General features: G+C 39.1%; 1 protein-coding gene across 7 annotated transcripts in view; it reads left to right on the top strand.

The window, feature by feature from the left end:
• Positions 1-12156, top strand: part of ptpdc1a (protein tyrosine phosphatase domain containing 1a) — a 130695-nt gene that overhangs the window by 87555 nt on the left and 30984 nt on the right. The gene's annotated exons all lie outside the window — the stretch shown is intronic.

The raw sequence follows: 12156 nt of genomic DNA, 5'->3' as shown, positions 1-12156 counted from the left end.
AATTTCATTTCGCAGTTAAGAATTTGAGTGGCAATATAACACTTCTCCAGGGGTACTTGTTTAAGCCCTGGCCATAGAAACAGTTGTAGTCAGCTCTTTACCCTTTCTGAGAAGCTTGTAATGTAAGCTGACCAACCCCATTCAATGCTTACAAAAACAAATAGTTGGCATCCTCCTTTCTTGAACTGATAGAAAGGGAAGGTAGGAAAAGTTAGAAATCAAACCTATTTTAAGTTCAGAAAAGAAGGGCTGAGAGAACAAAGTGAATGTTTGTAGTTAAGGTAGGTGTCAAGATGATTGAATGATTCAAGTGGTGGCAGTGCCAGCTGAGAGAGTATCTGAAGAAACAATCACAGCTGAGTTTTCTGGAGGTGATGTAGATAGGAAATAAATGACAACAGGGAAAGGAGGAAAAGGATGCAGTAACTGAGATGCAGAACACTGCAGTTGATGGAAATAATAGACGGAAGCATTCAACAGGTAACTAGGCATATCCCGAGAGATGAAAATGATGAACATTAGAGATTAATGTCTTCTCAACGAAACCAGACAGTTCTGATTCAAGGTGGAAAGTTTGGCTATGTTGAATTAATAAATGCAATTTTGGAGTTCCAGTTTAATTCTTCATGTCATTTCCATTTTCGCCCCTGTTTTGACTTCTTTCACTGAGATGGGAGTGGGTTGGTGAATTAAAGTGACAGACAACTAGAAGTTTTGGTCAACTTTGCAGAACTGCTCTGCAAAGTGATCACCCATTCTATGTTTGGTTTTCCCAGTGTACATGTGACCACATTGTGATGACTACGAAATTAGAGGAAGTATAGGTATACTGTTGCTTCTTTTGGACAGAGCTAACAAAGCTCAGCTTTAAGCTGAAGGAACTGCACCTCATTTTCCTACTAGATACAAATAAGCTCTCAGGGCTGGATGTTGAATTCACCAATTTTAGATAAACAATTTTTCCATTTGGTGCAAAACTGATCAGTTCTAATATTAATAAGTTTGCTTTTGTCACTCCACAGATGATGTCTGTGTTGATTAGTATCTTTAATATTTTCTTTTGGCTTTTTCAGAATCTCCAATGTTTTATATTTCACAGTTATAGCAGTTTTTTGTTTTTTTCCCTCTCCCTAATCCTCACTTATTTCCTATTTGTTTTCTTCTAAGCAGATCAGCAGTATTTAATAAAATTCATTATTAGCACCCGTGACAATATGTGTCCCTCATGGTCTCCATCACCGACTTTCTGTTTATTATCACTATCTATTCCCTTCTCTGCAACTTATAAGATATTTGGTTTGTAAATTTACAATAGTTGCTCAGCAACCTAAAGTGTGAATTATTTTTTGTATCTATTTACAGATGTTGCCTGACCTACAGTGTTTCCAAACTTTACTGCTTGTATTTCAGATTTACAGCCCCGTCAAGGAAAAACAGTATTCATTCTGTGTTTGGTCTTGCTAACTGGATCTGACTAGAACAGCTTTCCATTGTTGTTAATAAAAGGAACTATTGTACAGCTTATTCTTAGAGCCATAGAGCAAAGCAGCATGGATACACTCTCTTCGGCTTACTGTGCTACCTACCTATCTAGTCCCAATTTCCTGCGTTCAGCCCATATCCCTAAAGCCCTGACCCTGCATGTAAATACCCAAATACTACTTAAATGATAGTATTGTATATGATATGAACTCCTCAACCATTTCCTTAGGCAGCTCATTCCATATACTCACTATCCTCTGCATGAAAAAGTTTCCCCTCAGGTTCCTTTAAAATTGTTCCCTTTTCATCCTAAATCTATGCCTCCTAGTTTTGGACTCCCCTACCCTGTGGAAAAACCTGTTAGTATCCATCTCATCTGTGCTTTTCATAATTTAAAAATTTAAAAATTTCTCATAATTAAAAAATTGGATTTGTGAAAGGAAAATTATGTCTGACGAATCTTATAGAATTTTTTGAAGATGTAACTAGTAGAGAGTGGATAGGGGAGAGCCAGTGGATGTGGTGTATTTAGATTTTCAAAAGGCTTTTGACAAGGTCCCACACAGGAGATTAGTGTGCAAACTTAAAGCACATGGTATTGGGGGTACGGTATTGATATGGATAGAGAATTGGTTGGCAGACAGGAAGCAAAGAGTGGGAGTAAACAGGACCTTTTCAGAATGGCAGGCAGTGACTAGTGGGGTACCGCAAGGCTCAGTGCTGGGATCCTAGTTGTTTACAATATATATTAATGATTTAGACGAGGGAATTAAATGCAGCATCTCCAAGTTTACGGATGACACGAAGCTGGGCAGTGGTGTTAGCTGTGAGGAGGATGCTAAGAGGATGCAGGGTGACTTGGATAGGTTAGGTGAGTGGGCAAATTCATGGCAGATGCAATTTAATGTGGATAAATGTGAGATTATCCACTTCGGTTACAAGAACAGGAAAACAGATTATCATCTGAACGGTGACCGATTAGGAAAAGGGGAGATGCAACGAGACCTGGGTGTCATTGTACACCAGTCATTGAAGGTGGGCATGCAGGTACAGCAGGCGGTGAAAAAGTCAAATGGTATGTTGGCATTCATAGCAAAAGAATTTGAGTATAGGAGCAGGGAGGTTCTACTACAGTTGTACAAGGCCTTGGTGAGACCGCACATAGAATATTGTATGCAGTTTTGGTCCCCTAATCTGAGGAAAGACATTCTTGCCATAGAGGGAGTACAGAGAAGGTTCACCAGATTGATTCCTGGGATGGCAGGACTTTCATATCAAGAAAGACTGGATCGACTAGGCTTATACTCACTGGAATTTAGAAGATTGAGAGGGGATCTTACTGAAACGTATAAAATTCTAAAGGGATTGGACAGGCTTTCACAGGAAGATTGTTTCCGATGTTGTGAAGTCCAGAACAAGGGGTCACAGTTTAAGGATAAAGGGGGAGCCTTTTAGGACCGAGATGAGGAAAAACTTCTTCACACAGTGGTGTATCTGTGGAATTCTCTGCCACAGGAAACAGTTGAGGCTGGTTCATTGGCTATATTTAAGAGGAAGTTAGATATGGCCCTTGTGGCTAAAGGGATCAGGGAGTATGGAGAGAAAGCAGGTACAGGGTTCTGAGTTGGATGATCAGCCATGATCATACTGAATGACAGTAGAGTCTCGAAGGACCGAATGGCTTACTCCTGCACCTATTTTCTATGTTTCTGTGTTTCTAAAAATTTCTGTAAAATTGTCCTTCATTCTCTATATTCCAAGGAATAAAGACCCAGTCTGGCCAACCTTTCCATCTAGACTGAGCAAATCCTTGTAAATCTTTTCTGCACACTTTCGATTTTAGCCATGTTTTTCCTATAATAAGATGACCAATAATAGGAACTGATTATTGACTTGTGGAGGGGGAAACTGGAGGTCCATCCTCATCAGGGATTAGAGGTGGAGAGGATCAGTAATTTTAAGTTCCTCTGTGTTATAATTTCTGAGGACCTATCCTGGGCCCAGCACACAAGTGCAATTACAAAAGAAGCATGTCAGTGCCTCAGCTTCCTTAGAAGTTTGAAGATTCAGCATGACATCTAGAATTTTGGCAAACTTCTATTGATGCATGATGGGGAGTCTATTAACTGGTATATTAACCATGCTCCCCAATCTAGGCAACATCCTTGTAAATCTCCTCTGCACCCTTTCTATGATTTCAATGCTATTGAAAAGAAAATCCCACAAAAAGTAGTGAATGTGGCCCAGTCCATCACAGGTAAAGCCATCCCTAGCAATTACATGGAGTTAGGTCTCAGGAAAGCAGCTTCTATCTTCAGGGACCACCCAGGTCATGCTCTCTTCTTGCTGCCACAATCAGGAAGAAGATACAGGAGCCTCAGGACTCATACCATCAGGTTCAGGAACAATTATTACCCTCAACCATCAAGCTCTTAAACCAAAGGGGATAACTTCACTTGTTCCCACAACCTATAGACTCACTTTCAGGGATTCTCGAAATTTCTCGAATTTAAATGTTCTCGAAATTTATTGCATGTTTGTTTGTTTATTTAGTCATTTATTATTATTTATTTTTCTCTTCCTTTTTGAATTGCACAGTTTGTTGTCTTTTTCACACTGGCTGTCAGCACTGTTGATGTGGCCTTTCATTGATTCTATTATGGTTATTGGAATTATTGAGTGTGCATGCAAGAAAATGAATCATAAGATTGTATATGGTGACTTGTATGTACTTTGATAATAAATTTACTTGGAATTTTGAACCATAATTGTAGAGAGTACTCCATGCAAACTTAGCAACAGCTAGTACAAATTCAACATAATGTAAGAATTCCTATACTTCAATACCCTTATATGCCCTTGAATGATGAAGGCCAGTGTGCTAAATGCATTTTTACCACCCTGTCTCCCTGTGACATCACTTTCAACAAGTTGTGCCCTTGTGTTCCTAAGTTCCTCTTTTCTATTACACGTCCTTGTGCCCTGCTGTTCGAAATATAACTCCCATGCTGGCTTGACTTTCCAAAGTGTATCACCTAACACTGGCAAGACAAGTCTTTTTAATGATGTTAGATTGGTTATATCTCCAGACTGATTATATGTCATATTCTGCATGGAGGTTGGTCAGCAATGGTGTGCCTCAGGGATCTGTTCTGAGATCCCTGCTCTTTGTGATTTTTATAAATGACCTGGATGAGGAAGTGGAGGGATGGGTTAGTAAATTTGTTGATGACGCAAAGGTTAGGGGTGTTGTGGATAGTGTGGAGAGCTGTCAGAGGTTATAATGGGGCGTTCATAGGATGCAAAACTGGGCTGAGAAGTGGCAGATGGAGTTCAACCCAGATAGGTGTGAGGTGGTTCATTTTGGTAGGTCAAATATGATGGCAGAATATAGTATTAATGGTAAGACTCTTGGCAGTGTAGAGGATCAGAGGAATCTTGGGGTCTGAGTCCATAGGACACCCAAAGCTGCTGCCTCTGTGCTTAAGAAAGCATACAGTGCATTGGCCTTTATCAATTGTGGGATTGAGTTTAGGGGCTGAGAGGTAATGTTGCAGCTATATAGGACCCTGGTCAGACCTCACTTGGAGTACTATACTCAGTTCTGGTCGCCTTACTAGGAATGATGTGGAAATCATAGAAAGGGTGCAGAGGAGATTTACAAGGATGTTGCCTAGATTGGGGAGCATGCCTTATGAGAATAGGTTGAGTGAACTCAGCTTTTTTCCCTTGGAGCGATGGAGGATGAGAGGTGACCCGATAGAGGTGTATAAAATGATGAGAAGCATTGATTGTGTGGATAGTTAGAGGCTTTTTCCCAGGGTTGGAATGGCTGGCGTTAGAGGGCACAGTTTTAAGGTACTTGGAAGTAGGTACAGAGGAGAAGTCGGGTAGGTTTTTTACACAGAGAATGGTGAGTGCGTGGAATGGGGCTGCCGCCAACAGTGGTGGAGCCGGATATGATAGGGTCTTTTGAGAGACTCCTGGACAGGTACATGGGCTGTGGGTAACCCTAGGTAATTTCTAAGGTAAGAACATGTTCAGCACAGCTTTGTGGGCTGAAGGGCCTGTATTGTACTATAGGTTTTCTTTGTTTCTATGTATTTCTGATAATTTTGTTATTCCAATGCCACAAAACTGAAGTTTCACATCTCTGGAACCATTTCATTAAAATCTATTCTGCATGCATCCAAAGCCTTCATATCCTTTCTAAACTACAGTGTTATAAAGCACAGCAACAGGCTTTTTAGCTCACAATGTTGAGTACCTGGCTGCATCATTGTGATATGGAGGCAGCAGACCACAGGACTTGAAAGAGGATAGTTAAAACCACTGAGTGGATCACTGGGGTTCACTCCCCCTTATTTGTGACATTTACTGGAAACTTTGCAGACAAAGGGCCCAAAGCATTGTTGAGGATCCTCACCACCCGTTCCATAATCTTTTGAACCCACTACTGTCAAGAGGAGGTGCAGAAGCATCAGAACTAGGACTGCTTGACTGTTGAAAAGTTTCTCCCCTTAGCTGTGAGAGTAGTGAATACCCTGCCACCACCGAGATATTGTCACTAGGTCAGAGTGCCGCTTATTGTATACTCTATTGTTTACAGTTTACCTGTGATGAATGCTATTTTATTAACTTATTTATGGTAATACTTTGATTTATGTGCTATGTGTGTTATATGTTTTGTGGGTGCAAGTGGTCCAGAGGTACATTGTTTCATTTTGTTGTATGTGTTCAGCTGGATGACAATAAACTTGAACTTGAACCTTCCTATAGAAGTTTAGTTACGTGCATTTGGTCCACAACTTACAATGTATATACTTGGAACTATTCTGGTTAAAACCTAATCAGTGTTCCAGAGACATTTAGCATAGTGCCATGTCTCTGCACTCCATGTCTCCACTAGACATGTCCAGAATTCTACAACTTTTTCTCATCCTTCCTTGCCATCTTCAAAGACCTGTAACCATTATTATTTCTGTTCCCTTTTTGATCCTTTTGTTTCCTTTTTTCTTTGCCTGTAGGATTTTTTGGATTCCCATTTTTATCATTCATGTACTCTATTATGTAATCTCTTCCCAGTTTGTTTACTTTCGCACTTTCCCTATTATTTTTGTATTCCTTTCACTTACTGTTCTTATTTTGTCATTCACTGAGCTGACTCCTGTTCTACTAACTTGTTTCCTTATGAAAATTTACCCATTGTAGTTAAGCTATTCTTGTAGTTTTTTATTTTATTATAGTTTTGTTAGCCTGTCTTTAATTCCAGTTCATCACAGCTGAATCAGTTTTCAGCCATCTGAAATAGCCCCTAACAATTTTTAAGTATTTTCCCCTTTGATTATTTCTTATTCTTTCAGAAGCCCTTCTAAATGTCACATTATGATAATCATTCCCTAAGTTTCCTCTTTTGCTAGAAAATATATGTGTAAGATTGGAGCTGACTTTCCCCCACATGTCTAGATATATCAAACAGGTTTGCAGGCAAGCTAATGTGTTGGCTATGGATATACAGTGGCATGCAAAAGTTTGGGCACCCCTGGTCAAAATTTCTGTTACTGTGAATAGCTAAGCTTGTGAATAGCTTGTGATTTCCAAAAGGCATAGAGTTAAAGATGATACATTTCTTTAATACTTTAAGCAAGATTACTTTTTTATTTCCATCTTTACAGTTTCAAAATAACAAAAAAGGAAAAGGGCCCGAAGCAAATGTTCGGGCACGCTGCATGGTCAGTACTTAGTAACACCACCTTTGACAAGTATCACAGTTTTTAAGCATTTACTGTAGCCAGCTAAGAGTCTTTCAATTCTTGTTTGGGGGATTTCCTTGCAAAAGGCTTCCAGTTCTGTAAAATTCTTGGGCCGTCTTGCATGCACTGCTCTTTTGAGGTCTATCCACAGAATTTCGATGATGTTTAGGTCGTGGACAGTGAGGACCATGGCAAAATCTTCAGCTTCTGCCTCTTGAGGTAGTCCATTGTGGATTTTGGGGTGTGTTTAGGATCATTATCCTGTTGTAGAAGCCATCCCCTTTTGATCTTCAGCTTTTTTACACATGGTCTGATGTTTGCTTCCAGAATTTGCTGGTATTTAATTGAATTCATTTTTCCCTCTACCAGTGAACTGTTCCCCATGCCACTGGCTGCAACACAAGCCCAAAGCATGATCGATCCACCCCCGTGCTTAACAGTTGGAGAGGTGTTCTTTTTATGAAATTCTGCACCCTTTTTTCTCCAAACATACCTTTGCTCATTGCAGCCAAAGATTTCTATTTTAACTTCATCAGTCCATGGGACTTGTTTCCAAAATGCATCAGGCTTGTTTAGATGTTCCTTTGCAAACTTCTGATGTTGAATTTTGTGGTGAGGACACAGGAAAGATTTGCTTCTGATGACTCTTCCAGTAAGGTCACATTTGTGCAGGTGTCGCTGCACAGTAGAACAGTGTACCACCACTCCAGAGTCTGCTAAATCTTCCTGAAGGTCTTTTGCAGTCAAATGGGGATTTTGATTTGCCTTTCTAGCAATCTTACAAGCAGTTCTCTTGGAAAGTTTTCTTGGTCTTCCAGACCTCAACTTGACTTCCACCATTCCTGTTAACTGCCATTTCTTAATTACGTTACGAACTGAGGAAACAGCTACCTGAAAATGCTTTGCACTCTTCTTATAGCCTTCTCCTGCTTTGTGGGCATCGCATATTTTAACTTTCAGAGTGTTAGGTTTAGAGGAGCCCATGGCTGCTGATTGTTGGGACAAGGTTCTTCCTCTTCTTCTTGTGTTGTTTTATGGCGGTTGGCAAACCAGCTCTAAGGTGCATTACTACCACTTACTAGACTGGAGTGTGTATCCTTTGATAAACAGGAAGAATGAAAAGAATTGCATTCCCTAAATTCTATATAATAAACCAGGTTCTTTCAGATACTTCATGATATAGGTCCGTATTTCTCTTGAACTCTTAAAATGTCTTCTATACCCACAGCATTTTTTTTTTTGTTTATCTTGAGCGCTCCTATCATATTCACTCTTTCTCTTTCATACTTCTTACATTTTATCAATACATGTTCAACTGTTTCTGGTTGATTACAGTATTCACACAACCCAGTTGGATGTTTCCCTATTTTGTATAATGCGTAATTAAGACTTGTGTGATCAATTCTTAAATGACTGATGATCACTTCTATCTTTCTATGCCCACCTGATATTCTTTGGTATTTGACTCGCCTTTGTATTTTGTACAATTGTCTCCCTGTTTCACTTTCATCCCAGTGTTTCTGCCATTTCTCCTCAATACGTGTTTTTATAATGCTTTTTGACTTCTGCTTTGCTTAGAGGGATCTGGACCTCTATTATAGACGATTTGAGTGATTGTTTAGCTATAATGTCCACTTTTTCATTACCCTCCACACCACAATGAGCAGGAAGCTTACTTCTACCCCATTTTCGGTCAGTATATACAACTTGCATAGAATCTCCAATAAAATATCGTGTCTTCTTTCTGATTTCTTGATTTGATAGAGATTAATGCAGACAAACTGTCTGAACAAATTACAGCCTTTTTGACATTATTTTCTTCTATCCAAGATAATGCACTCAATATTGCCATTAATTGTTGTATACACTGATAAATGGTTTGATGTTCTTTTCCTAGTGCTAGTTTTGCACTGAGGAATGTAGACTGCAATACCTGTGTGGCCAGAGCTGGGGTCTTTTGATCCATTCGTAAATATTACTACTAATTGTTTCTAAGATGCAGGTCTATATATTCTTGTACTATCAGTTTGATTCCACAGTTAGACTTTTTTAAAAGTTGTTGCAGGTTTATATCCACTGTATGTATTGTAAAGAGTCATGGAGTAACATCAGATAATGGAACTGTAGGGCTATATTCCAGCTCGTGTAGACCATATTTTTGTGCTGCTGCATCCCCGATCCATCCAAATCTATTATATTTTGAATTATTATGTTCTCAGCAGTCTTTTAGTATAGCTTTAGCTAGATGTGAATAGTTATGCCCCATGATGTTAACCCAGTAATGTAGCATTAACTTTATTCTTCTAAGTCTTAATGTCATTTCCCCCATTTCGACTTGAAGGGCTGATGCAGGTGGTGTTCTGAAGGCACCACTACATATCCTGAGGGCCTGAGCTTGCTCAATATCCAGCATTTTAAAATTACTTTCTGCAGCTGACATGTATGCTACACATCCATAATCCAATGGAGCCCTCATTAGAGCTTGATAAATACTTAATAGCAATAACCTCCTAGCACCCCAATCCTGTCCAGCAAGACACCTCAATAAATTGTTTTTTTTTTACATTTGTTTGTAACTTTCTCAATTTGCTTTTTCCATGAAAGTATCTTATCAAATAACAAACCAAGGAACCAAATTACATTTACCTGCTCTAATTTTTGTTTATATAATTTCACAGAAACTGGTTTGTGATTTCTTGAGAAACATATCACTTGCGACTTACTTATAGACAATTTGAAACCCTATTTATTTGCCCACTCCTCCACTTTATTAATTGCATCTTGCATTTTCCTTTGTATATAAATTAGATTTCTTTCCCTCACCCATAAAGCCTCATCATCTGCATATAAGGATTTCCCCACACTAAGTTCAACTTGTGCAAATATGTCATTTATATTGGGACAAGGTTTGAGGAGTCAGGATATTTATAAAGCTTTGAAATTTGCATCACCTGGCCTTTCCTAATGATGACTTTGAACAAGCCGTAGCCCTAACAAGCTAATTAAGGTCTGAGACCCTGGTAAAAGTTATCTGAGAGCTCAAATCTCTTGGGGTGCCCAAACTTTTACATGGTGCTCCTTTCCTTTTTTCATTCTAAAATAGTACAAAAGAACAATAATACACTAATCTTGCTTAAAATGTTGAAAAGAATGTTTCATCTTTAACTTTATGACTTTTGGAAATCAGTTAATCTTCTACTCATTTAAGTATTCACAGTAACAGAAATTTTGACCAGGGGTACCCAAACTTTTGCATGCCACTGTATAAATCTCATCTCTCAGTATGCATTCATACACTGAATGCCTATTTTATAAGATACTCCTGTACATCTGCTTGTTTATGCAAATATCTAATCTGCCAATCATGTGGCAGCAACTCAATGCATAAAAGCATACAGACATGATCAAGCGGTTCAGTCATTGTCCTGATTAGACATCAAAATAGGGAAGAAATATGATCTATATTACTTTGTGAAATAATTATTTGTACCAGACAGAGTGGTTTGAGTATCTCAGAAACTACTAATCTCTAGGGATTTTCATGCACAACAGTTGCTGGAGTTTACAGAGAATGGTGCAGAAAATATCCAGTGTGGAGCAGTTCTGTGGGTGAAAGTGCCTTGTTAATGAGAGAAGTCAAACTGGTTCAAGTTGACAGGAAGGCAACAGTAACTCACATAACCATGTATTACAACAGTGGTATGCAGAAGGCATCTCTAAGCGCATAACATGTCAAATCTTGAAGTAGATGGGCTACAGCCAAAGAAGACAATGAACATAGCCTCATTGACCACTTTATTAGGTACAGGAAGTATCTAATGGGGCATCATCTCTGGACTCCTTTTCTTCAATCAGGATATTGGGGTCAGTGAAAAGACTGTACAACTTTCCACCAGATTTGCTGAGATTTAGGCATGAAGTAAATTAGGTTAAGTTCATTTCAGTTGGTTCCGACCCAGAAATTACTGTCACTGAAGGTGGGTTAATAGAGGAAGAGCATCATGATTGCTGCTGCCTGAGTACTCACCCTCACATGAGGTGAATGCCTAAACATCACACACCTTCAGTATCATTTGACATACCTTTTTGGTGACTTTATTTTCGGAAAGTGAATTCTTTGAACTATGTGGATTGTAATATTATTATTCTTCATGTGTTGTATGTTAATAATTTGAATGATGGAATTGATGGCTTTGTTGCAAAGTTTGCAGACGATATGAAGATAGGTTGAGGGCAGGTAGTTTTGAGGAAGTAGAAAGGCTTTAGAAGGACTTAGATGAGGAGAATGGACAAAGAAGTGGCAGATGGAATACAGTATCAGGAAGTGCATGGTCATGCACTTTGGTAGAAATGAAAGGGTTGACTAATTTCTAAATGGAGAGAAAACACAAAAAACTGAAGTGCAAAGGGACTTGGGAATCCTTATACATATTCCCTAAAGGTTAACTTGCAGGTTGAGTCTCTAATGAGGAAGGAAAATGTGACATTGGCATTCATTTCAAAAGAACTAGAATATAAAAGCAAGGATATAATGTTAAGATGTTATAAAGCACTGGTGAGGCCTCACTTGGAGTATTGTGACCAGAGGATACAGCCTCTGAATAGAGGGGTGTCCTTTTAGAATGGAGATGAGGAGGACTTTCTTTAGCCAGAGGATGATAAATCTGTGAAATTTATTTGCCACAGGCAACTGTGGAGGCCAAGTCTGTATGTATATTTAAGACAAAGGTTGATAGATTTTTGATTGGTCAGGGAATGAAGGGATACGGGCAGAAGGCAGGGGATTGGAACTGAGAGGAAAAATGGATCAACCGTGATAAAATGGTGGAGCAGAGTTGATGGGCCAAATGGCCTAATTCTGCTCCAGTTTTTCATGCTCTTATGGTGTAATTTGGTGTAGCCATCATGTTATCTGTTTGGG

The sequence above is a fragment of the Hypanus sabinus genome, chromosome 19 (genome assembly GCF_030144855.1).
Source record: "Hypanus sabinus isolate sHypSab1 chromosome 19, sHypSab1.hap1, whole genome shotgun sequence".
Classification (NCBI taxonomy): Eukaryota; Metazoa; Chordata; class Chondrichthyes; order Myliobatiformes; family Dasyatidae; genus Hypanus; species Hypanus sabinus.
This window is presented reverse-complemented; position numbering and strand designations above follow the sequence as displayed.